Source organism: Silurus aristotelis, assembly GCF_946808225.1.
Source record: "Silurus aristotelis genome assembly, chromosome: 5".
Lineage (NCBI taxonomy): Eukaryota > Metazoa > Chordata > Actinopteri > Siluriformes > Siluridae > Silurus > Silurus aristotelis.
Window position 1 is genome coordinate 34,866,026 of NC_139578.1, and position 25,703 is coordinate 34,891,728.

At 43.2% G+C, this 25,703-nt stretch overlaps 1 protein-coding gene across 5 annotated transcripts in view; it reads right to left on the reverse strand.

Moving 5' to 3' along the window:
* The window catches only part of gjc2 (gap junction protein gamma 2), a 27,871-nt gene extending 3,741 nt beyond the window's left edge, over nucleotides 1-24,130 (reverse strand). Inside the window, exon 1 of one of the 5 annotated variants that reach the window (XM_083540998.1) lies at nucleotides 23,947-24,130. The gene's annotated coding sequence lies outside the window, so the exon portion shown is untranslated. Of the gene's footprint in view, nucleotides 1-108; nucleotides 377-3,530; nucleotides 4,097-21,398; nucleotides 21,753-23,946 lie in introns of those variants that run through there. The other 4 variants (XM_083541002.1, XM_083540999.1, XM_083541000.1 and 1 more) reach the window with 4 other exon arrangements.
* Nucleotides 24,131-25,703: the final 1,573 nt, after the last annotated feature.

A 25,703-nucleotide genomic window follows, 5' to 3' on the forward strand; every position in this document is an offset into this window, starting at 1 on the left:
GATAGAATGAATCTGTATGTTCTGAGTCCATTCACAATAACATCCAGCACTGTTTTTGCAGTTTGTGCTACATGAGATCTTCTGTATCATCGGACCAGATGTTCTAACCTTCTCTCCTCACACACATCAGTTAGCCTTGACCAATCATGACCCTGATTCTTACTTATGAGCCACTCATGAAGCGAGAAGCCTGTGTTTTCAGGTGTCGAGGTAATACATGTAATACATGTTGATGACCCCTGTTCAGATCAGATCAGGAAGCAGCTGCAGGGCATTACTCGCACCACCAGGAGGCAGCTGCAGAGCATTATTGCACCACCAGGAGGCAGCTACAGGAAGTTATTCTCACCACCAGGAGGCAGCTTCATGACGTTATTTGCACCACCAGGGGGCAGCCGCAGAGCATTACTCTCACCACCAGGGGCAGCTGCAGCGCATTACTTTCACCACCAGGGGCAGCTGCAGGGCATTACTCTCACCGTCAGGGGGGCAGCTGCAGGGCAATACTCTCAATGTCAGGGGGCAGCTGCAGGGCAATACTCTCATCGTCAGGGGGCAGCTGCAGGGCATTTCTCTCACTACCAGGGGGCAGCTGCAGGGCAATACTCTCACCACAAGGGGGCAGCTGCATGGCATTGCTCTCAATGCCAGGGGCAGCTGCAGAGCATGACTCTCACCACTAGGGGGCAGAGAGATTAGAGTTCTCGGTATGTAATGTTTATATTCCAATGTTCATTTCTCACAAATCCCTGACTTCCTATCCCTAGCCCCCCCATCCCCCCCACACACACAGCTCTTTGCTGTAAACTGAAACTTTTACAGATGAAAGTATTTGAGGTATGAGGAGGTATAGATATATGCGGGTGAATCGTGTGCTCTGATTGGTCAGAAGCTGTTGATGAGTTCACTATAACAGTAGCACAAGTTTTTCTTGGTTACCATAGTAACAGTGTGATCACGGAGACGGCACACACCCCAGGGGTATTAAACTGATTCAAAATGTGTGTAGCTCTCAATATAGAAGATGGAGGGAAGAAGTCTCCAGTTTCAGTGCTGTATAACACTGAACCTTCAGGACTCAGGACCTTCATGAGCTCTCTCACACGCACACACACACACACGCACACACACACACAAACACACACACACACACACACAAATGAAGAGCTGAACAGTCTCATTAACACTCAGGATTTATACAGTGTCATAAACACTTCACACTGCAGCGGAGCTACAACCTGCCCTGTACACGAAACACACACACACACACACACACACACACATGCACACACACACACACACACACACACACACACACACACACACACACCAAAAGACACCATATATGATATAAAACTCTCTCTCAGTTCAGCCTGCAGCTTCTCCATGTGGAGTTCTGGAGCCCTCAGACAAATCCACACGTTCTTCACTCTTCAGGTTCTCACTCTGTCATCTGAATGTAAATGTTCTGCATTTCAAACTTCAGCAACTCAGAACTAGAATCATTTACAAACTGCAGCATGTAGAATTCTAAAGCACTTACACCCTTAGAACCCCCAGGACCTTCAGAACCCTCAGAATCCTCAGAACCTTCAGAAATGTTTATATATTTATATTAAAACCACTACAGCGAAAATACACCTAGTAATCTGGAACTCTAACAGAGGAAGAACCCAAGAGATTCTGCTCTGTTCCTCTGAGATGACACCTCAAAGTCACTTTGGTAGAAGAAGCTCTCCTACACTTCTCCTACACTTCTAAACAAATGTTCCTCATTTAGAACTTCATCACTGTCATAATTACAGTTTCAGCACAAAGTATCAAACTGTAGAACCTGAGCACCTTTTATAGCACTTTAATAATGAAAGATCTAAAAGTTCGGCGCTAAGCTAGCATGTGTTTAAAATACATTCAAACTTCTAGAACTTTCACATTGTGTAGAACCCTAGAGCCTTGGTGAATTCTACAGGTTGATCGCTCAGATGTTCTGTGATATATCTCTGATGGATATATACATAGATATGTTCTAGTGTATCTTCTAGAATTTAAGGCTACTTAGAACCCTTGAGAACCTCAAACACAAAACATGTAGCATTTAGAACTTTAGCACCCAGAATTTTATTTTATGAAGAAGGGAGCAGCACTACAATACACACATTATCATTCAAATACTACACACAAACATCTAAACCCATCACTCACATGCCTTCTTCACCACATCCTTTACAGTGGTGTAAGCAGGAAGTTCAACCTGCTCAAGGATCTGCTGTAGCAATTCTACAGGACTTCCACTGAATCCATCGTGTGTGTATCAGTCACTCTGTGGTTCTGCTCAAACCTAAATAAACAAGCACCAGATTCAGAGACTAGTTACATCAACAGAGTTCCTCATCAGTGACTGAGCTGCTCCATCACACATGCTGGAGAGAAACCACAAGGAGTTCTCACACCCTGAACCCAGTCTGTTCAGGCTTCTTCCCTCAGGCAGGAGATACAGACTGATCAAATCAAATACTGTCAGAGTCTGAAATAGCTTTTTCCTGGCAGCCACAACGATTCTAAACACCTTCCCATAACCCCAATCTGTGCTGGACTTTCTACTACTCCACCACCTCTATCTTCTCTTCTCTGCAGGATCATCCTCATGTGCTATATGATTCTGTGTTGAACTAGAAAAGCAGAACCCACACTCTGTTCCTGAAGAACATCTCAAACTGGGGAACTGCAGAACACAAACTCTGTTCCTGGAGAACATATTAAACTGTAGAACTTTAGAAATGTTACTCATTGGACTATTTAACAATAATAATAATAGATTCTGAATATGGAGGAGTAGAACAACATTTAAGTAGAACTCAGCTTCCAGAACCTTTCACAAATATGGACAAATATATCTGAGAGTGAAGACAGCTGGATGTAAATGTCCTGCATGGAAACCTTCAGGAATACAAGTTACAGATGAAACTATTAAAGTACTCAAGAACCTGGTAAAAATGCAGAATTTAGAACTTTAGCACCCTGAAATAATTAAAGTTCTTTTATTAAAAGATCTGAATACTTACAGCTAGAATTCAAGTTCCATTAAAAAGTAAGAACTTTTGTATTTAGAGATGCAGTACTCTAGCTCTTAGAACCCACTGGGTTGAGTTCCAAGAGGTTCTGCGTTATATCTCCAAGCTGTCGGCTGGTTTTCTAAAAGCGCAGGGTGGAACTGTCCTGCACTGAAACCTTCTAGAATCATTTGAGATTAAAGATAAAACTGTTGAACTTAGAACGCTTGAGAACCTCGCACAAAAATTGAGCAATTAGAACTTTAGCATCCAAAACGTTCCAGGGATTAGAACTTAGAGAATATTGATAAAAATAAATAAATAAAAACTTGTGAGATGAAACATCAAACTGTAAAACTGCAGAACCCAAATTCTGTCCCTGAAGAACATTGTGGATCTTAGAAAAATAAAACTTCAGATGCTCCTGAACTCTAGGTGTAAAGACACATTTAGAACATTCCCAATATTAGAATGACTCACTGTGTATTTGAAGAACTCGGAACATAACTGTACTTAACTGTAGAACCCAAAATCTTTACCCTCCAAAGAAAAGTTCTAAACGAAGCTCTTGAAGTCTTTAAAGTGCGGATCTGAGAGCGAGTCGTCGAACCTGATGTTTCAGACCACCACAGAAGAAGAAGGATCATCAGCACATCCCTCAGTGAGACAGCAGCTCTTTGTCACGCCATTATTGAGTTCTCACAGCAGTCCACACACACCCAGAGAACCGAGAGAGGAACCCTGTCCATTTAGCTGGAACTCCTCCGCATGCTAGCGTGATCGATTCTCTTCAAGTGCACACTTTAGCGTGGCTGATGAGCGTGGCTTCACTGGGGGTGTGCTTTAGAACGTTTCTACATCCCTGAAGCTCTCAGTGCTGGAGAGTGTGTGTGTGTGTGTGTGTGTCTGAGTGTGTGTGTGTGTGTGTGTGTGTGTGTGTGTGTGTGTGTGTGTGTGTGTGTGTGTGTCTGAGTGTGTGTGTGTGTGTGTGTGTGTGTCTGAGTGTGTGTGTGTGTGTGTGTGTGTGTGTGTGTGTGTGCGTGTGTGTGTGTTAATTCAGCCTTCAGTTAGAGTGAAAAAAGATGGAACATTCCTCCAGCACATGGCCCTGACACTGAGGGTCAAAACTCCCAATTTTCCTCAAATCTCACACTGAGTGTGTATAAGTTCAAATCTCACACTGAGAGTGTATACGTTCAAATCTCACACTGAGAGTATACGTTCAAATCTCACACTGAGTGTGTATAAATTCAGATCTCACACTGAGTGTGTATAAATTCAGATCTCACACTGAGAGTGTATAAATTCAGATCTCACACTGAGAGTGTATAAGTTCAAATCTCACACTGAGAGTGTATAAATTCACATCTCACACTGAGAGAGTGTATAAGTTTAAATCTCACACTGAGAGAGTGTGTAAGTTTAAATCTCACACTGAGAGTGTATAAGTTTCAATCTCACACTGAGAGAGTGTATAAGTTTAAATCTCACACTGAGAGAGTGTATAAGTTCAGATCTCACACAGAGAGTGTATAAGTTCAGATCTCACACTGAGAGAGTGTATAAGTTTAAATCTCACACTGAGAGAGTGTATAAGTTAAAATCTCACACTGAGAGTGTATAAGTTAAAATCTCACACTGAGAGAGTGTATAAGTTCAAATCTCACACTGAGAGAGTGTATAAGTTTAAATCTCACACTGAGAGAGTGTATAAGTTTAAATCTCACACTGAGAGAGTGTATAAGTTCAGATCTCACACAGAGAGTGTATAAGTTCAGATCTCACACTAAGAGAGTGTATAAGTTTAAATCTCACACTGAGAGAGTGTATAAGTTTAAATCTCACACAGAGAGTGTATAAGTTCAGATCTCACACTGAGAGAGTGTATAAGTTTAAATCTCACACTGAGAGAGTGTATAAGTTTAAATCTCACACTGAGAGTGTATAAGTTCAAATCTCACACTGAGAGAGTGTATAAGTTCAGATCTCACACTGAGAGAGTGTATAAGTTTAAATCTCACACTGAGAGTGTATAAGTTCAAATCTCACACTGAGAGAGTGTATAAGTTCAGATCTCACACTGAGAGTGTATAAGTTCAAATCTCACACTGAGAGAGTGTATAAGTTTAAATTACACTGAGAGAGTGTATAAGTTTAAATCTCACACTGAGAGAGTGTATAAGTTTAAATCTCACACTGAGAGAGTGTATAAGTTTAAATCTCACACTGAGAGAGTGTATAAGTTCAGATCTCACACAGAGAGTGTATAATGCTCAAATCTCACACTTAAAGAGTGTACATGCAGAAAAACTAAAAGTGAGTAATTATGTAAACACTGTATTTAGAAGATTTCTAACGTTTGTGAATCTGATCTAACAGAGGAGAAACATTCTCAGGAATCTCGGCGAGCTCGCTGCAGATCCGCGGGTGTGTATTCACGTTCCGTCACACGGTGTGTCATAATATTTAGACATGAGTCCGGGGCGTGTGTTTACATTGTGGGATCCTCACAGGGCACTCAGGAACACTCGCTCTCTTTCTTTCTGCACTTGTTCCTCTGTCTCCCAGCAACTGGTCAGGACACAGTGCTCCCTGGAGTGATTTAATCCCCCAATACTGCAGTGTTTTATGTCCTAGCACGTCTCAGCGCTCTGGATTACAGACACGCCGTTTTATAGCCTCCTGTATTAGCATACAGTGAGTCTGTGGAGCATTAATCCGTTTCTGCCTTCTCTCAAACCTGCTTTCTTCTCCTCAGAGAACATCTGTACCGAGACAAGTGTGAATTACACACACACAGGCAGTGTTTAATATCCTCTTTATAGAGCTACACAGAGGAACAATTAAAATGTCAGGTTCCTGAGCCCAGAACTACGTTTATGTTCATCTGGGATTCAGAATCTGTTCATTAATAAACAATAGTTGTTTGGTCTACACCCAAATAAATTACACAAATCCTGAATCCAGAACCAGTCAAAAGTATGGCCACGCCTTCTCCTGAAGAATCCAGACTATTAAAGAACATGTCTGGAATTATGTAATAAACGAAAACATGTTAAAGAAGCCACAATATGTTTTATTTTTTAGATTCTTTAAATTAGCTCTTTGATGCTGCTTAACAAACTCATGGCTTTCTCTCATCAGATTGACGAGGTGTCACCTGGAATGGGTTACAGGTCAAAGGTGGGTCTTATCAAGGGTTCTTTTGTGACATTTCTTACCTTCTATGTGCTTTAGAGCATCAGTTGTCTTGTGTAGAGGAAAGTGTGAGAGCATCTCAAGAACTTTAAACGTATCCCTGCGTGCAGTCTCTGAAAACATCAAGCACTATAATAAAACAGGAACAGAGATGGCAAAAGTACACACATCGTTTACTAAGTAGAAGTGCAGATACTCATGTTTTAAAAAACTCCAGTAAAAGTTAAAGTTCTGACTACACTTTTTTACTCAAGTTAAAGTAATGAAGTTTGGGCTCTGACATGTTCTTCAGTAAAAAGTAGCTGTTACTACACCTGTTTTAGTGTCACACTGGTAACTGAACTGAAAAGACTAAAATGACATATAAAATATAGAAATTACATATAGCGCCTCTCTCTGCTATCTTTAGTGCTTACACCTTGACAGCATGGGATTGCTCAACAATAGCCACACACACAAACACACACACACACACACACACACACACACACACACACACACACACACACACACACACACACACACATACCGGAAATTATAAGAGCAAATTGGGACTGAATGTTAAATTCAATGCTCAAAAATTACATACCGTACTTATGACCAGGTAACCAAATACTTTTAAAAATAAAAAGGTTTCAAAAATAAAAAATAAAAGAAATATATATATATGAGGAAAATAAGTATTTGAACACGCTGCTATTTTGCAAGTTCTCCCACTTAGAAATCATGGAGGGGTCTGAAATTGTCATCGTAGGTGCATGTCCACTGTGAGAGACATAATCTAAAAAAAAAAATATCCAGAAATCACAATGTATGATTTTTAAACTATTTATTTGTATGATACAGCTGCAAATAAGTATTTGAACACCTGTCTATCAGCTAGAATTCTGACCCTCAAAGACCTGTTAGTCTGCCTTTAAAATCTCCACCTCCACTACATTTATTATCCTAAATTAGATGCACCTGTTTGAGGTCGTTAGCTGCATAAAGACACCTGTCCACCCCATACAATCAGTAAAAATCCAACTACTAACTACTACCAAGACCAAAGAGCTGTCCAAAGACACTAGAGACAAAATTGTACACCTCCACAAGGCTGGAAAGGGCTACGGGGAAATTGCCAAGCAGCTTGGTGAAAAAAGGTCCACTGTTGGAGCAATCATTAGAAAATGGAAGAAGCTAAACATGACTGTCAATCCCCCTCAGACTGGGGCTCCATGCAAGATCTCACCTTGTGGGGTCTCAATGATCCTAAGGAAGGTGAGAAATCAGCCCAGAACTACACGGGAGGAGCTGGTCAATGACCTGCAAAGGACCACCGTTTCCAAGATTACTGTTGGTAATACACATTTGCGGCATTTGGCAGACGCCCTTATCCAGAGCGACTTACAACTAAGCAGGGGAGGGTTTTAGGACTTTGCTCAAGGGCCCAGCAGTGGCAGCTTGGTGGTGGTGGGATTTGAACCTGTGATCTTCTGATCCAAAGCCCAGTGCCTTAACCACTGAGCTACCACACTAAGACGTCATGGTTTGAAATCATGGCACGGAAGGTTCCCCTGCTTAAACCAGCACATGTCCAGGCACATCTTAATTTTGCCAATGACCATTTGGATGATCCAGGGGAGTCATGGGAGAAAGTCATGTGGTCAGATGAGACCAAAATAGGGTCATAATTCCACTAAACGTGTTTGGAGGAAGAAGAATGATGAGTACCATCCCAAGAACACCATCTCAACTGTGAAGCATGGGGGTGGTAGCATCATGCTTTGGGGGTGTTGTTCTGCACAAGGGACAGGGCTGCACTGTATTAAGGAGAGGATGACCGGGGCCATGTATTGCGAGATTTTGGGGAACAACCCCCAAAACCGTCCCTCAGTTAAAGCATTGAAGATGGGTCGGGGCTGGGTCTTCCAACAAGACAATGACCCGAAGCACACAGCCAGGATAACCAAGGAGTGGCTCTGTAAGAAGCATATCAAGGTTCTGGCGTGGCCAAGCCAGTCTCCAAACCTAAACCCAATAGAGAATCTTTGGAGGGAGCTCAATCTCCGTGTTTCTCAGCGACAGGCCAGAAACCTGACTGATCTAGAGAAGATCTGTGTGGAGGAGTGGGTCAAAATCCCTCCTGCAGTGTGTGCAAACCTGGTGAAAAACTACAAGAAACGTTTGACCTCTGTAATTGCAAACAAAGGCTCCTGTACCAAATATTAACATTGACTTTCTCAGGTGTTCAAATACTTATTTGCAGCTGTATCATCGGCCCTGAGCCCTTTCCTGTTTGCAGTGGTGATGGACAGGTTGACGGACGAGGTCAAACAGGAGTCTCCCTGGACTATGATGTTTGCAGATGATATTGTGATTTGTGGTGAGAGTAGGGAGCAGGTTGAGAAGAGCCTGGAGAGGTGGAGGTACACGCTGGAGAGAAGGGGAATGAAAGTCAGTAGGAGTAAGACAGAATACATGTGTGTGAATGAGAGAGAGGGCAGTGGAGGGGTGTGGTTGCAGGGAGAAGAGGTGGAGAAGGTGGAGGAGTTCAGGTACCTGGGGTCAACAGTGCAAAGTAATGGAGAGTGTGTTTGAGAAGTGAAGAAAAGAGTGCAGACAGGGTGGAGTGGGTGGAGAAGAGTGACAGGAGTGATTTGTGATAGAAGAGTATCTGCAAGAATAAAAGGGAAAGTTTATAAGACTGTGGTGAGACCTGAGATGTTGTAGGTTTAGAGACAGTGGCATTGAGTAAAAGACAGGAGGTGGAGCTGGAGGTAGCAGAGCTAAAAGATGTTGAGATGTTCGTTGGGAGTGACGACGATGGACAAGATTAGAAATGAGTTTAATAGAGGGACAGCGCATGTAGGATGTTTTGGTGACAAGGTGAGGGAGGTGAGATTGAGATGGTTTGGACATGTGCAGAGGAGGGACATGAATTATATTGGTAGAAGAATGCTGAGGATGGAGCCACCAGGTAGGAGGAAAAGAGGAAGGCCAAGGAGAAGGTTTATGGATGTGGTGAGGAAAGACATGCAGGTAGTTGGTGTGAAAGAGGCAGATGTAGAGGACGGGGGGTATAATGGGAGCAGCCGAAAGAAGAAGAAAAAGAAGATTTCTAAAAGTATTCGGTCACCTTGTCATAAGTACGGTATTTAATTCTTGAGCATTGAATTCAACATTTAGTCCCAATTTGCTCCTATAATTACTTTTCACTCTTCTGGGAAGGTGTTCCACTAGATCCACAAGATTTTTGGAGTGTGCTTATGGATATTTGTGTTCATCAGTCACAAGGGTGTTATGAAAGGCAGGTACTGATGTAGGTGAGGGGGCCTGGGGTGCAGTCAGACTTCTTATTCCTCCATTCATCCATCATTCTTATATAAAAAACAAACAAAATTGTAGGGAAAAAAACTTTACTCAATAAAATATCTCATGACAAGAAAGATATCACAATAAAACGTTAGATTATCTGTATGTGCTTTATCAAATCTGATGGTGACCGATAATTTACACCGATAATTTTGAACATCTCCCTTATATATGGCCAAGGTGTTGAGGAATGTCTTTGTTTTTATTTATTTTCATTTCTTCAGAAAGATCAACAAACAGAAGATAATTGTTTGGGTCAGAAGCACAAGGAATGAACATTAGATCAGTGGAAAACTGTCCTTTGGTCTGGTGGTCTACATTTAAGATGTTTTTTTGGGGGTTTTTTTGGTTCTGTGTCTTTGTTAGACGCACAGAGGCTGAAGGATGGTTACCACTGTGAAGAATGGAGGAGGAGGTGTGATGCTGTGATTGTGTGGAGGTGCTTTGCTGGTGACACTGTTGGTAATTTAGTCAGAATTGAGGACACACATAACCAACATGGGTCCCACAGCATTCTGCAGAGACATGCAGCCATTACATCTGGTTTACTCTTAGTAAGACCATCATTTGTTTTTACACCTCTAGGTTCTGTAGGTTCAAGGTTCAAGTGCTATTTGTTGCGTGGTGTTGTGGGCATGTTGTGGGGTAGTATTAGGGTGTGGTGTTGTGGGGTAATGTTGTGTGGTAGTATTGGTGTGTGGAGTTGTGGACGTGTTGTGGGGTGGGGTGTGGTGTTGTGGGGTAGTACTGGGATGTAGTGTTGTGGGCATGGTGTTGTGGCCATGTTATGTTGTAGTATTGTAGCTTCCTGTGACGTAGCTTCCTGTGTTTGACTTGTTTGCCGCGAGTTACGTGTTTGTATCTCTCTCGGCGTCTTTCAAACAAACTTTGCTATCTATCCATCCGTTTTTCCTCTTTTAATAATCCTTAATTGTTTTTGTCTTCCTGACTTGTGCCTGTAGTTAGTTAACTCGACTATAACTAGTGTTGTTTATATTTATTTTCTCTCACTGACATCTCTGTATAATAAATCTGTTCGTGACGATAAGCACTATGCCGGTTGTTTGTCTGCATTCGAGCACAGGTGAGGACTCGTTCGAGTTGCAAACGGTGGCGTTGGAGATGGAGGCATTGGAGAAACAGATTCGCGAGCTGCATGTAAAGCATGACCGGCTGCGAGAGCGGAAAGCGGCGCTGGAAACATCCCGGGCGGACGCGCACTCATCCCAGGTAAACTCCCGGGTTGAACCTAACGCTCCCAGCACATCAACTCCGCGTGCTTCTATGCCCAGGCCCAGCGCACCTACAACTCCGGCACCGGTGCAACATGGACCCTGGATGCGGCCGCGGCGGAAGAGACAAGCCAAGCCCCGATCGAGGACGTCTCCACCTCCACCACCGGCCTTCGAGATCTCGACCAAGAACCGCTTCGTCCCCCTCCGCGAGACGGAACGCGACACTGTTATTCTCGGAGATTCCATCGTCCGGCATGTCCGCGCTACCCGAGCTAAAGGTAAGGTGCACACTCGCTGTTTTCCTGGTGCTCGTGTTCTGGATGTCGCTGCGCAGGTACCCGCGATCCTGAACGAGAACTTCGGAGCGGTTGTTCTCCATGCCGGATCAAACGACACCAGGCTGCGGCAAACGGAGATCTTAAAGAGGGACTTCAGGATCCTGGTGGAGACGGTACGCAGCACATCACCCACAACGAGGATTATAGTGTCAGGACCTCTTCCCACTTACCAGTGAGGGGCTGAGAAGTTTAGTAGACTTTTAGCACTAAATGAATGGTTACAGTCATGGTGTCGAGAACATAAACTTCTCTTTGTTAATAACTGGAACTGTTTCTGGGAGCGTCCTAGGTTCTTCCGCCCTGATGGCCTGCACCCCAGCAGAGTTGGAGCAGCAGTGCTATCAGATAACATCTCTAGGATACTACACACCATCTGACTGGTAAGACATCAAGAAATCTTCAACTATAAGAACACGCATACTACAGACCAAATAGTTACAAGTTCACACACAGCCCAGTTTATAGAAACCGTATCTATTCCTCGTGTAGTAAAACCAATAATTACATACACAAGATCCAGAAATAATCTTATTGCAGTTAAAACTGAAAAATGCCAGATAAACAAACACAACAAAGTTCTAAAGTTCGGTCTTTTAAACATTAGATCACTTGCACCCAAAGCACTGATTGTAAATGAGATGATCACAGATAATAATCTCTCAGCACTCTGTCTCACTGAGACCTGGATTAAACCAGGTGATTATATGGGTCTAAACGAGTCGACACCGTCAGGATATGTTTATAAGCATGAGCCCCGTCAGACTGGTCGTGGGGGGGGTGTAGGAACCATTTATAGTGCTTCTCTTAATGTTAGTCAGAGATTAGGATTCAGCTTTAAATCATTTGAAGTGCTCGTTCTTAAAGTTGCACTTTCAGACATGCACAGAAAACTCGCTCTGGTCACCGTGTACAGACCCCCAGGACCCTACGCTGATTTTCTTCATGAGTTTGCTTGTTTTCTCTCAGACCTCTTGATCAGCTTTGATAAAGTGCTGCTTGTAGGAGATTTTAATATTCATGTAGATGATGCAAACGATGCCCTAGGATTATCATTTGTCGATTTACTAAACTCTTTTGGAGTTAAACAAAACGTCACCAGACCAACCCACCGTTTTAACCACACACTAGACTTAATAATATCCCACGGAGCAGACGTCACTGATATAGATATTTTACCCCAGAGTGATGACATCACAGACCATTATCTCCTACTGTACACACTACCGGTAGAGCAGATTACCCGTGTTTCACCACGGTATCGACTTGGTAGGACTATTATTCCAACCACTAAGGACAGATTCATAAATAACCTGCCTGATTTATCTCAGTTTCATATTAAACCCATAACTGCTGATCATCTTGATGAGATGGCGAACAACATAGACCTTATCCTCACTAGCACTTTAGACACTGTTGCCCCCATCCGGTTAAAAAAGGTTAGAGAACAAGCACCTGCACCTTGGTATAATAGTCATACGCATGCCCTAAAGAGAACAACACGTAATCTGGAGAGAAAATGGAGGAAAACTAAATTGGAGGTATTTAGAATTGCGTATAAAGACAGTATGCTTAGCTACAGACAGGCGCTAAAAGCTGCTAGAGCTAAACACCTGAGCAAACTCATAGAAAATAACAAAAACAATCCCAGGTTCCTTTTCAGTACAGTCGCTAAATTAACAACAAATCAGGAATCTGAAAAATGTGTTCCATCACAGTTTAGTAGTGAAGACTTTATGAATTTCTTCACTGAAAAAATAGATAACATTAGAAAAACAATTGTGGCAGTTCAACCTCTGACAGCATCTCCCGACACAATCGTACTTACAACCCCACAACTACACTGTTTTACATGTATAGGACAGGAAGAGCTGTATGATGCTATTATGAAAGCTAAATCAACAACATGTCAGTTAGATCCAATTCCCACTAAACTACTGAAGGAAGTGTTATATACAGCTGGTGAGCCTCTTTTAAATATTATTAACTCCTCACTATCGTTAGGTCATGTCCCTAAATCCCTCAAGTTAGCAGTTATTAAGCCCCTCATTAAAAAACCTAATCTGGATCCAAGCACGCTATCGAATTACAGACCAATTTCAAATCTCCCATTTATGTCTAAGATTTTAGAAAAGATTGTCGCTCCCCAGTTATGTAACCACTTGCAGGAGAACAATATCTTTGAAGAGTTTCAGTCAGGTTTTAGGCCCCATCATAGCACAGAAACTGCTCTAGTTAAAATCACTAACGACCTGTTTTTAGCTTCAGACCAAGGCTACATCTCCCTATTAGTTTTACTAGATCTTAGTGCTGCGTTCGACACTATAGATCATGATCTTCTCCTCGATCGCTTACAGAATTACATCGGTATTCAGGGACAGGCATTAAGCTGGTTTAAATCCTACCTGTCCAATCGTTACCATTTCGTAGATTTAAATGGAGAGCTATCCAGGATAATGCTAGTAAATTATGGCGTGCCACAAGGGTCAGTTCTGGGACCCCTGCTTTTTACAATATACATGCTTCCATTAGGAAATATTATTAGAAGGCATGGAATTAGCTTCCATTGTTATGCTGATGATACCCAGCTATATATTTCATCCAAACCAGGCGATACGCTCAATTAGCTCGCATAACTGAGTGTGTTGAAGAAATAAGAGATTGGATGACCCATAACTTTCTGCTATTAAATTCTGATAAAACGGAGATTTTGCTCATCGGCCCAAAAAATAGTACACAGAAGCTCCAGCATCTCAGCCTGCATTTAGACGGTTGTTCTGTAACTACTAGTTCAACGGTAAAAGACCTGGGAGTTATTTTAGACAGCAACTTATCTTTTAAAAATCACATCAATCAAGTTACAAAAACAGCCTTCTTTCACCTTAGAAATATTTCTAAGCTAAGAAATATGTTATCTATATCTGATGCAGAGAAGCTCGTCCATGCGTTTATGACCTCTAGAATAGACTACTGTAATGCATTACTAGGTGGATGTCCTGCATCATTAATAAACAAGCTTCAGTTAGTTCAGAATGCAGCAGCAAGAGTTCTTACTAGGTCAAGAAAATACGATCATATAACCCCAATCTTATCGTCCCTACATTGGCTTCCTTTTAAGTTTCGAATAGACTACAAATTACTGCTACTCACTTATAAAGCACTAAATGGTTTGGCTCCCATGTATCTATCCAGTCTTTTAACATGCTACAATCCGTCACGCTCCCTGAGATCTCAAAACTCTGGGCTTCTAGTAGTTCCTAGAATAGCAAAGTCCACTAAAGGCGGTAGAGCATTTTCACATTTAGCTCCTAAACTCTGGAATAGTCTTCCTGACAGTGTTCGGGGTTCAGATACACTCTCCCAGTTTAAGTGTAGATTAAAAACATATCTTTTTAGCAAAGCCTACACATAACACACATCACACACATCACATCACAACCTTGTGCTCCAGAACATCTGATCACATGCACATTATCAACTTGTGCTGTTAATATCATGAACAGCAGCTACGCTAATTCCTCTCCACTGCTTCTCTTTCTCTCCCCATCCCGAGGCTTCCTGAGGTTTGGCCAGCTCCAGTCACGTCCCACCTCGTGAAGATTATGGACCTATGGATGATCATGGAGAAGTAGATGCCGAGTGTTTAAAGGCCCTGGCATGGAGAAGCTGATGCTGGATCTATGATGATCACAAATTGTTCTGTATTGTTGAAAGATTTATGACCAAACTTTTGATGTCACCCATATGAGGATGGGTTCCCCTTTGAGTCTGGTTCCTCTCAAGGTTTCTTCCTCATATCATCTAAGGGAGTTTTTTCTTGCCACTGTCGCCACGGCTGCTCATCAGGGACAAACGCACACCATTCACCTTCACTGTTGTTTTCTGTAAAGCTGCTTTGAGACAATGTCTGTTGTGAAAAGCGCTATACAAATAAACTTGACTTGACTTGAAACTTGACTAGTATTGTGGGTTAGTATTGGGGTGTGGTGTTGTGGACGTGTTATGTTGTAGTATTGTGGGGTAGTATTGGGGTGTAGTGTTGTGGGTTAGTATTGGGGTGTGGTGTTGTGGGAATGTTGTGGGGTAATATTGTGTGGTAGTATTGGTGTGTGGTGTTGTGGGCGTGTTGTGGGTATGTTGTGGAGTAGTATTTGGGCGTGGAGTTGTGGGCATGTTGTGGGGTAGTATTAGGGTGTAGTGTTGTGGGGTAATATTGTGTGGTAGTATTGGTGTGTGGTGTTGTGGGCGTGTTGTGGGGTAGTACTAGCATGTAGTGTTGTGGCCATGTTATGTTGTAGTATTGGGGTGTAGTGTTGTGGGTTAGTATTCGGGTGTGGTGTTGTGGACATGTTATGTTGTAGTATTGTGGGGTAGTATTGGGGCGTAGTGTTGTGGGGTAGTGTTGTGGGCGTGATCTTGTGGGGTAGTATTGGGCTGTGATATTGTGGGCATGGTGTTGCAGGTTAGTATTGGAGGTAGTATTGGGGTGTGGTGTTTTGGGTATGATCTTGTGGGGAAGTATTGGGTGGTAGTATTGGGGTGTGGTGTTGTGGGTGTGTTCCACTCTATAACTTAGCATCAGTGTGTTTTCAGTCAGGTGTCTCTGCTCTGTATCAGGAGAAAGGATTTATGAGATCTATTGGAACAGTAACTCAGATATCACCAGATATCAGTTCTCCATGGTGAGAGCTGTCTGCTTAGATCCCTTACTTCCTCTTGTGTGTACTAAAGCACCTGTTTAGAGACGAGTTAGCATCAGGATTCAGGCCTCAGACCTAACTTCAGACTTCAGAAGTTACTTTGCTCATCTTTCTCTGTTCTCTGAAGAGTGCTGAGTCAGCATATTCTTCAACCCAGCCATACGTCTTCTTCACATATTAGCAGAAACTTCATCAGTCTCCTATTCATCAAACCATTTTTAACTGTGCTGAAATCCTCTGCATTGCCCACAGACACTAGCTTAGATTAGCACCATGATGCTTTACTAAAATATCTAATCTTTGCATTTAAAAGTACTTATCCAGATGCTGCACACACATGATTTTAATAACCACGCCCCCTACCTGAGTGTGACAGTAGTGCTGGTTACTTGTTAGCTACATTAGAATAGACTTTATTTGTCACATACACATTACAGCACAGTGAAATTATTTCTTTGCATATCCCAGCCTACTCAGAAGCTGGGGTCAAAGTGCAAGCTCGGCCATGATACAGCACCCTGGAGCACAGAGGGTTAAGGGCCTTGCTCAAGGGCCCAAGAGTGGCAGCTTGGCGATACCGGGGTTTGAACCCCCGACCTTCCGATCAGTAACCCAGTGCCTTAACCACTGAGCTTCCACCCCCCATTAGTCCTGTGCAAGACTAGATAAGCGAATTTATTACACCACTTTCCTGGACTATGCCTTTAATTCTGCACAAATACGTCTCCAACACTTTTCCATAATACCAGCATTTTTAACTTTCACTCAATGAGTGTGTTCAGTCAACACTCTGGTGTCTAGAGGGTGAGGGTGTGTCTGTGTCTCCCAAATCAGTTTAGTTGGAAAACTACACAGGTTCTGTATCAGTTGAGTAAATTAGTCATTTGAATCCTAAATAAGCTGAGTCAGTAAGGTACATGACTCCTGAATCAGTTGAGTCAGTAAATTGAATAAGAGGTGAATCGGTTGAGTCATTAAGTTAAATGATTCCTGGGTCAGTTGTGTCAGTATGTTAAATACGTTTTGAGCCAGTTAAGTCAGTATACTAAATGATTCCTGAGTCAGTTGAGTCAGTAAATTAAATAAGTCATGAGTCAGGTTTGTGTGTGAGGTTTTCCTTATGCTGGTTTTTGTGTTTGTGCTACGTTTGTGTTGCATTTGTGTTGTGTTTGTATTGCCTTTGTTTTGCATTTGCGTTGCATTCGTGTTGCATTTTTATTGTGGTTGCATTGCGTTTTTATTGCACTTATGTTGTATTTGTGTTGCATCTGTTGTTCTTTTTGTGTTGCATTTGTATTGTTTGTGTTTTGTTTGTGTTGCATTTGTCTTGTATTTATATTGTGTTTTTGCTGCGTTTGTGTTGCATTTATATTGAATTGTTTTTGTGTTGCATTGCATTGCGTTGCGTTTGTATTGCTAAATGGTTGCAGGCTGACAAAGTGTGCAGCTTTGTGATATTGTGATGTTGTGTTGTTGTGTTGTAGCTCTGGGCTGGTGTCTGTATCAGTTCAGTGGAATGGAGTGATTATTGGAGCGGACATGGAGGGCAGAGGGGGCTGGAGCGAGGGATAGCAGAGAGAATAATTAATGAGAAAAGATGGATTTGGCAGAAGCTCTGCCTAAGGGAACCCCCCCCCCCCCTGTCTGAGGTCATGTGACAGAGGGACACTGAGAGGCTTTAAGACTTTTACTGTTAACTTCTTTTATTTATTTATTTGCTGTATGCTCTCTATCTGCTTTGTTTGTCTGCTCTCTCGCTCTCCATCTCTTTTTCTGTCTGCTCTTTCTCTCCATCTCTGTCTGTCTGTATGCTCTTTCTTTGTCTCTATATCTGTCAGTTTGTCTGCTTTGTTTCACTTTCTGTCTGTCTGTCTGTCAGTCTGTCTTCTTTGTCTCTCTCTGTCTGTCTGTCTGCTCTCTTCATCTGTCTGTCTGTTTGCTATGTTTCTTTATCTCTCACTTTCTCTTTCTCTGTCTGTCTGCTTTGTCTCTCTCTCTCTCTCTCTCTCTCTCTCTCTCTCTCTCTCTCTCTCTCTGTCTGTCAGTTTGTTTTCTCTCTCTCTCTCTCTCTCTCTCTCTCTCTCTCTCTCTCTCTCTCTCTGTCTGTCAGTTTGTTTTCTCTCTCTCTCTCTCTCTCTCTCTCTCTCTCTCTCTCTCTCTCTCTCTCTCTCACTCTCTCTCTGTCTGTCAGTTTGTTTTCTCTCTCTCTCTCAATCTCTGTCTACTCTCTTGCTCTCTGTATGCCTGCTTTGTCTCTCTGTCAGTCTGTCTGTCTGCTCTCTTTCTCTTTGTCTGTGTGTCTGAGCAGGTGATGGGTTAAGGGCCTCACTCAGGGGCATAATGGTGGTAGCTTGTTTGAGCTGGGATTTGAACTCAGGACCTTGTAATCAGAAGTGTAACACCATTTAGTTTCCTACAATACCATTATACCCATAATGCAGTTTATATAAAGAGAGAGAGTGATGCAGCAGCGCTTTAATCCTCTTCATCTGTACAACAGATTGGCTTCCTAAGACGAGTCAGTAAGATGTAGAATTAGCCGAGCAGAGTGGCTGTCATTTCTCAGTGTTGTTTGGATGTTTTGGTTTCCTACAGGAGAACTACAGGCCATATGAAATGCTTTAAGATGGCCTGAGATTATAGGCAATGCCTAGACAGTACAATACTACAGTGCATTTCCTGCTTTATGGTCACAGTGTTCAACTGAAACACAATAAACAATACAAACATCTCACATCACGGCTGCAGCTGATTTTTGAACCACTAGATGGCAATAAATATTCTTTTAATGCCCACAGACCCAGACCCGTCTCCTGTTCACGGTATTGGACACATCCAGTCCGGTGTGGACGTGTATCAAACAGTATATTTGTTTGTTTGCAGGATGTGTGTCCAGTTTTGCCTCATTACCCTTCCCCCTGTGGTTATAAAGGATCCCGGAGGGGGTTAGACATGGCACACTGACCTCTGGGGCAGATAAACAACCTCTAATCATTATACTGATATTCACAAGTTTAGAGTTAGAGCATGGAGAGGTGATCATTCAGACAGTCATTACACAACCACCACCCCCCAACCCCCCTTCTCCACTCTCTATCTGAACTACGTGTGCAGACTCCTGGTGACCGAGTGTCTGAATGTAACCTGTCTCAGTTCAGGGAAACTCTAGGAACAGTGCAATGACCACAGTGAACTGGTGCTAATAGAGGTGTTTATGTCTAATATACAGTGAATAGAGTGTGTGATTTGGGACATGACCACAGTAAACCATTAATGATAGTGTACGAGACGAGATGGCATGAAAAAGTTTGGAGAGTCGCTCTGTTCACAAGAAAGTACTTTATTTATCTACATTTCCACAAGATCACCTTTAAAACAGTCCCTGTGCAGAGTAAGACAGCTAACTGTGTTCTTCTGGAACGTGTCCTGGACGGCTTCTTTTTTAAGCGTTTAAAGCACCTTCTGCGATTCACACCAGATCTCTGCAACGCTGTCTACACGGCAAGCTGGATCTTTATCTTTGGGAAAAGAGCAAAGTTAGAAAATCTGCTGAGTAGGGAGGGTGCAGATTTGAGATCGTGTGAATTGTTCTTCTGTCGATCATCATGCACGAGTTGCCGAACTATTTAAACATTTTTGGGGATTGAGCTCGTTAAAGGTCTGCTCTTGAGGCGTGCGTCACTCAAAACACCTTGAATGACTCATTGCAGTGTCACTGTTTGTCACATGAAACGTCTCTGTCGCAAATTTGCCCAATTTCATGCAGAATCTCACGTTTGCTCTTTGTTCTAAATCACTGTCTGAATGAAATCGCAGACGTGGGAACACACGTGGCTCAGATCAACACCAGTTACACTGTTAGTCTCCAAACCTTTTGATACCATCTCGTATAGTGGGCTTTATACTGAACATACAGCAGCGTATGTTTTGAGACCACTTTGGGCCAAAAGGCTAAAAGCTAACCCTAGCCGGCCTGCTCTTCCATCTATCCTGCTGGTAAATGTCTGCTCCCTGAACAATACATTGGACTACATCAGACTCCAACAAGCTACTCGGCGTGAGTACAGACACTGCTGCGTTTTTGTGTTCACTGAGACGTGGCTGAGCGACAGAGTTCCGGACTCCGCCATTCAGCTGGATGGGTTAGCTGCGTTTCGTGCCGACAGAAATGCAGCTCTGTGCGGTAAGACTCCTGGCGGTGGTCTGTGTGTTTACATCAACACAGAATGGTGTAAGAACTCTTTCCTCGTTTCCACCTACTGCTCATCGCTGTTGGAGTTTATGGTTGTGAGATGTAGACCTTTACCCCGGGAATTCACCACCACTATTGTGTTTGGAGTGTACATAACACCTAGCGCTAATGCTAAGGAAGCGTTCAGTGTACTCTATGGGACCATTAGCGAACTACAAAACACACCCTGACGGATGGTTTATTGTCACCGGAGATTTCAACCATGCAAATCTCAGGACTGTGCTCCCCAAATTTCATCAGAATGTGAACTTTGCAACCAGAGGAGAAAACATGCTGGATGTTGTTTACACAAATGATGATGACATGATCCCAGCATACAGACCACTCAGCAGGCGTTCAAGACCAGTTCGAAAGCAGGTGAGAACCTGCACCACCACACTGAGCACAAGGGCACCTCAAACGCTGTGTGCTCAGGCCACTGCTGTTCACTCTGCTGACTCACGACTGTGTAGCAATGCACAGCTCAAATTACATCATCAAGTTCGCCGATGACACGACTGTGGTGGGTCTCATCAGCAAAAACGATGAGTGAGCATACAGAAAGGAGGTGCAACAGCTAACAGCCTGGTTTGGAGCAAACAACCTGTCTCTGAACATCGACAAAACTTAGGAGATGGTTGTGGACTTCAGCAGAGCACAAAGCGACCATTCTCCACTGATCATCGATGGATTCTCAGTGGAGATTGTCAAAAGAACAAAATCCCTTGATGTGCATCTGGCAGAGAACTTCACTTGGTCACTCTACACCAGCTCCATCACCAAGAGCCCAGCAGCGTCTCTACTTCCTGAGAAGGCTGAGGAAAGCCCACCTCCCTCCCACCTCCTGACCATGTTCTACAGAGGGACCATTGAGAGCATCCTGAGCAGCTGCATCACTGCCTGGTTTGGGAACTGCACCGTCTCGGATCGCAAGACCCTACAGAGGATAGTGAGGACAGCTGAGAAGATCATCAGAGTCTCTCTCCCCTCTATCATGGACATTTACACCACACGCTGCATCCGCAAAGCACACAGCATGATGACCCCACACACCCCTCACACGCACCCCTCACACACACATCGCACACACACACACACTTCTGAAGCATTCGGGCCTCACATCCAGACTGTGTAACTGTTTCTTCCTGCAAGCCATCAGACTCCTGAACACAGAACTGAACTCACACACACACACACACACACACACACACACACACACACACACACACACACACACACACACAACTGTGTGACTGATCTGTACAACACAGACTCAAAAACACAATCATACTCACTTCACACATCCATGTCTTCAGCACCACCCATATCATATTTGACTTTTAACATTTTGCATGCTGTTTCTGCATTAGTTTGACATGTACATGTTCACTCCTGTACTCGGTTCTCTTTTACACACCGCACTGTGTAATATACAACAGGTTTACTGGTGGCGCTATTTCGAGTTTTGTGTTACTTTGTCTTGTGTTGTCTTTGCACTGTCTGTCTGTACTGTTGACACCAGGTTGCACATGGTGTACTTTTTGTGGTGAGGACACATACTAGTCCTGAACCCTGTGTTCTGTTATGTAGCTTTATGTTGTGTGTGTTGCACCAGGGTTCTGAAGGAACATTGTCTCGTTTTCACTGTGTGCTGCGTCACATATACATGGTTGAAATGACAATAAGAGCTTTTTGACTTGACATGTCCTGATCCTGACTAAGGTGACATAGCCATGTTGTGTTATTAACCCAGAACTGTGTTCCTCAGAACAATACTACACTCTGATGTCATCTCGTGTCCTTGACAATCTCTATAAAGAACACAGTATGCTGGAGGAGTTCACTGACCCTGTCTGAGTCTTATCCTCTATCACAGTCCACATGAGGGATGTTCACCCTGAACAAGCCGTGTGCATGTGCTTGTTTATTGATCTGCATCTGAGAGTGTGTGTGTGTGTGTGTGTTTGTGTGTTTGTTGAACTGCATCTGACTGTGTGTGTGTGTGTGTGTGTGTGTGTGTCTTTGTTGAACTGCATCTGACTGTGTGTGTGTGTGTGTGTGTGTGTGTGTGTGTGTGTGTGTTTGTTGATCTGCATCTGACTGTGTGTGTGTGTGTGTGTGTGTGTTTGTGTGTTTGTTGAACTGCATCTGACTGTGTGTGTGTGTGTGTGTGTGTGTGTGTGTGTGTCTTTGTTGAACTGCATCTGACTGTGTGTGTGTGTGTGTGTCTTTGTTGATCTGCATCTGACTGTGTGTGTGTGTGTGTGTGTGTGTGTGTGTGTGTTTGTTGATCTGCATCTGAGAGTGTGTGTGTGTGTGTGTGTGTGTGTGTGTGTGTGTGTGTGTGTGTGTCTTTGTTGATCTGCATCTGACTGTGTGTGTGTCTTTGTTGATCTGCATCTAAGAGTGTGTGTGTGTTTGTGTGTGTCTTTGTTGATCTGCATCTGAGAGAGTGTGTGTTTGTGTGTGTGTGTGTGTGTGTCTTTGTTGATCTGCATCTGAGAGTGTGTGTGTGTGTGTGTGTGTGTGTGTGTCTTTGTTGATCTGCATCTGACTGTGTGTGTGTGTGTGTGTGTGTGTGTGTGTGTGTGTGTGTGTGTGTCTTTGTTGATCTGCATCTGAGAGTGTGTGTGTGTGTGTGTGTGTGTGTGTGTGTGTGTGTCTTTGTTGATCTGCATCTGACTGTGTGTGTGTCTTTGTTGATCTGCATCTAAGAGTGTGTGTGTGTTTGTGTGTGTCTTTGTTGATCTGCATCTGAGAGAGTGTGTGTTTGTGTGTGTGTGTGTCTTTGTTGATCTGCATCTGAGAGTGTGTGTGTGTGTGTTTGTCTTTGTTGATCTGCATCTGACTGTGTGTGTGTCTTTGTTGATCTGCATCTAAGAGTGTGTGTGTGTTTGTGTGTGTCTTTGTTGATCTGCATCTGAGAGAGTGTGTGTTTGTGTGTGTGTGTGTGTCTTTGTTGATCTGCATCTGAGAGTGTGTGTGTGTGTGTGTGTGTCTTTGTTGATCTGCATCTGACTGTGTGTGTGTGTGTGTGTGTGTGTGTCTTTGTTGATCTGCATCTGAGAGTGTGTGTGTGTGTGTGTCTTTGTTGATCTGCATCTGACTGTGTGTGTGTGTGTGTGTGTGTGTGTCTTTGTTGATCTGCATCTGACTGTGTGTGTGTGTGTGTGTGTGTGTGTGTGTGTGTGTGTCTTTGTTGATCTGCATCTGACTGTGTGTGTGTGTGTGTGTGTGTGTGTGTGTGTGTGTGTGTGTGTGTGTGTGTGTGTGTGTGTCTTTGTTGATCTGCATCTGAGAGAGTGTGTGTGTGTGTGTGTGTGTGTGTGTGTCTTTGTTGATCTGCATCTGAGAGTGTGTGTGTGTGTGTGTGTGTGTGTGTGTGTGTCTTTGTTGATCTGCATCTGAGAGTGTGTGTGTGTGTGTGTGTGTGTGTGTGTGTGTCTTTGTTGATTTGCATCTGAGAGTGTGTGTGTGTGTGTGTGTGTGTGTGTGTGTGTGTGTGTGTGTGTGTGTGTGTGTGTGTGTTGATCTGCATCTGAGTGTGTGTGTGTGTGTGTGTGTGTGTGTTTGTGTGTGTGTGTGTTTGAGAGAGAGAGAGAGAGAGAGAGAGAGAGAGAGAGAGAGAGAGAGAGAGAGAGAGCGCAGTAGCAAGAGCTATATTTACAACAACAAAAAAATGCAAACATATAACTGATAGTGTTTTTTGTTTTTGTTCGGGCAGGTTTAGGCCATGCCCACTCCCAGTAAGAAGAATTCCAAACACTGCCCCACATAGGCTTTACAAATGATAACATCTATATCTCAATCCAAATAACCAATCAGCACCATCACATCTCCTACCTCTTCATTACATCCTTATCTGCTCCATGTTTCTGCTGATGTTTCCTCTTCCTGCTGAGGACAAGCTTCACTGCTGCTCCTCAGATCTAAACCTGCTCTGACCTCCACCGCTGTATGTACGGCGACAGAATGACGAGAAACAAAGAGATGTTCTTCTGCCTAAACCCTGCACCACCAAGTACAGGCCAAGTGAGTTACATCAGACAATATTCAATGGAATCGTTGTTTTTCCTGCCGAGCCGCCGTTTCCCTCCACACCATCAATCAGCACCGCTGTTCCTCTTCATTCATACAAATACGCTGGATACTTACATCAACTGATACCTCTGCTGAAACTACTGATACTTCTATTAATAACTACTGATATCACTGGTGCTACTGGTGCATTTGATCAGTTCATACATCTGATCACATCACATTATCAACTTGTGCTGTCAATATCATGAACAGCAGCTACGCTAATTTTTCTCCACTGCTTCTCTTTCTCTCCCCATCCCGAGGCATCCTGAGGTTGCTCCAGCTCCAGTCACGTTCCAACTCATTAAAATTGTGGACCTTTAAAGAAGTAGATGCCGAAGTCGCAAATATCTCGAACCATCTAGAGACGTACCAGTGTCAATTGGATCCCACTTCATGTGGAGTTTGGACAATGGACCTCCTGAGTGTTTAAAGGCTCTGGCATGGAGAAGCTGGTGTTGAATCTGTGATGATCTCAAATGTTGAGCTATTTTATGAGTTGCTCAGTAGCTCCTAGTTTTCTCTTGCTCTTACTCTTACTCTTGCTTTTACCAAAACGAGGATGAGGTTCCTCTTTTGAGTTTGGTTTCTCTCAAGGTTTGGTTCCTCTCAAGGTTTCTTCCTCATAACATCTAAGAGAGGTTTTCCATGGCTGCTCATCAGGGATAAACACACACCATTTACCTTAACTCTCAAAATTCTGTAAAGCTGCTTTGAGACAATGTCTGTTGTAAAAAGCACAATAGAAATAAACTTGACTTGTTTTTACCCAGCTTCAGTCTCACCTTCAACTGCATGGCATTGGTGATACATTTCAGTCCGGTTTCAGGTCGAGACATAGCAATGAATCAGCATTATTGAGGGTCCATAATGACATTCTTGGAGCCTTGGATGGTAAAAGCTCTGTGGTTTTGGTGTTACTGGACCTTACCGCTGCATTTGACACCGTGGATCACGCCATCCTCATCTCTTGTCTTCAACATGTTGTTGGTCTGCAGGGTGCAGTGCTAAATTGGTTCTCTTTATACCTCACTAACAGAACTTTTTCAGTAATGCTGGATGATCATTCTTCCTCGGTTGCTCCTCTGTCATCTGGTGTGCCCCAAGGATCTATTCTTGGTCCTATTCTGTTCTCACTCTATATGCTGCCACTTGGTCAACTCATCTCCAATCATAATGTTTAATTTCATTTCTATGCTGACGACCTCCAGATCTATCTTCCTGTGATTCAGAGTAATCGTTCTGCATTGGACCCTCTCCATAGATGCCTTCAGGATGTTAAACAGTGGCTTTCCCAGAACTTTCTTCATCTAAATGAAGAAAAGACTGAGTACATCCTGTTTAGCTCGGACTTACCCAGCAGTTCTCTGAGTTTTGGTCCTCTTACACCTCAGTTTGCACCTACCGTGCGTAACCTGGGTGTTATTTTTGACCAAAGTATGCACTTTGATAAGCAGATCAGTGCAGTAGTGAAGGCGAGCTTTTATCAGCTAAGGCTCCTCAGCAAGGTCAAATCATTC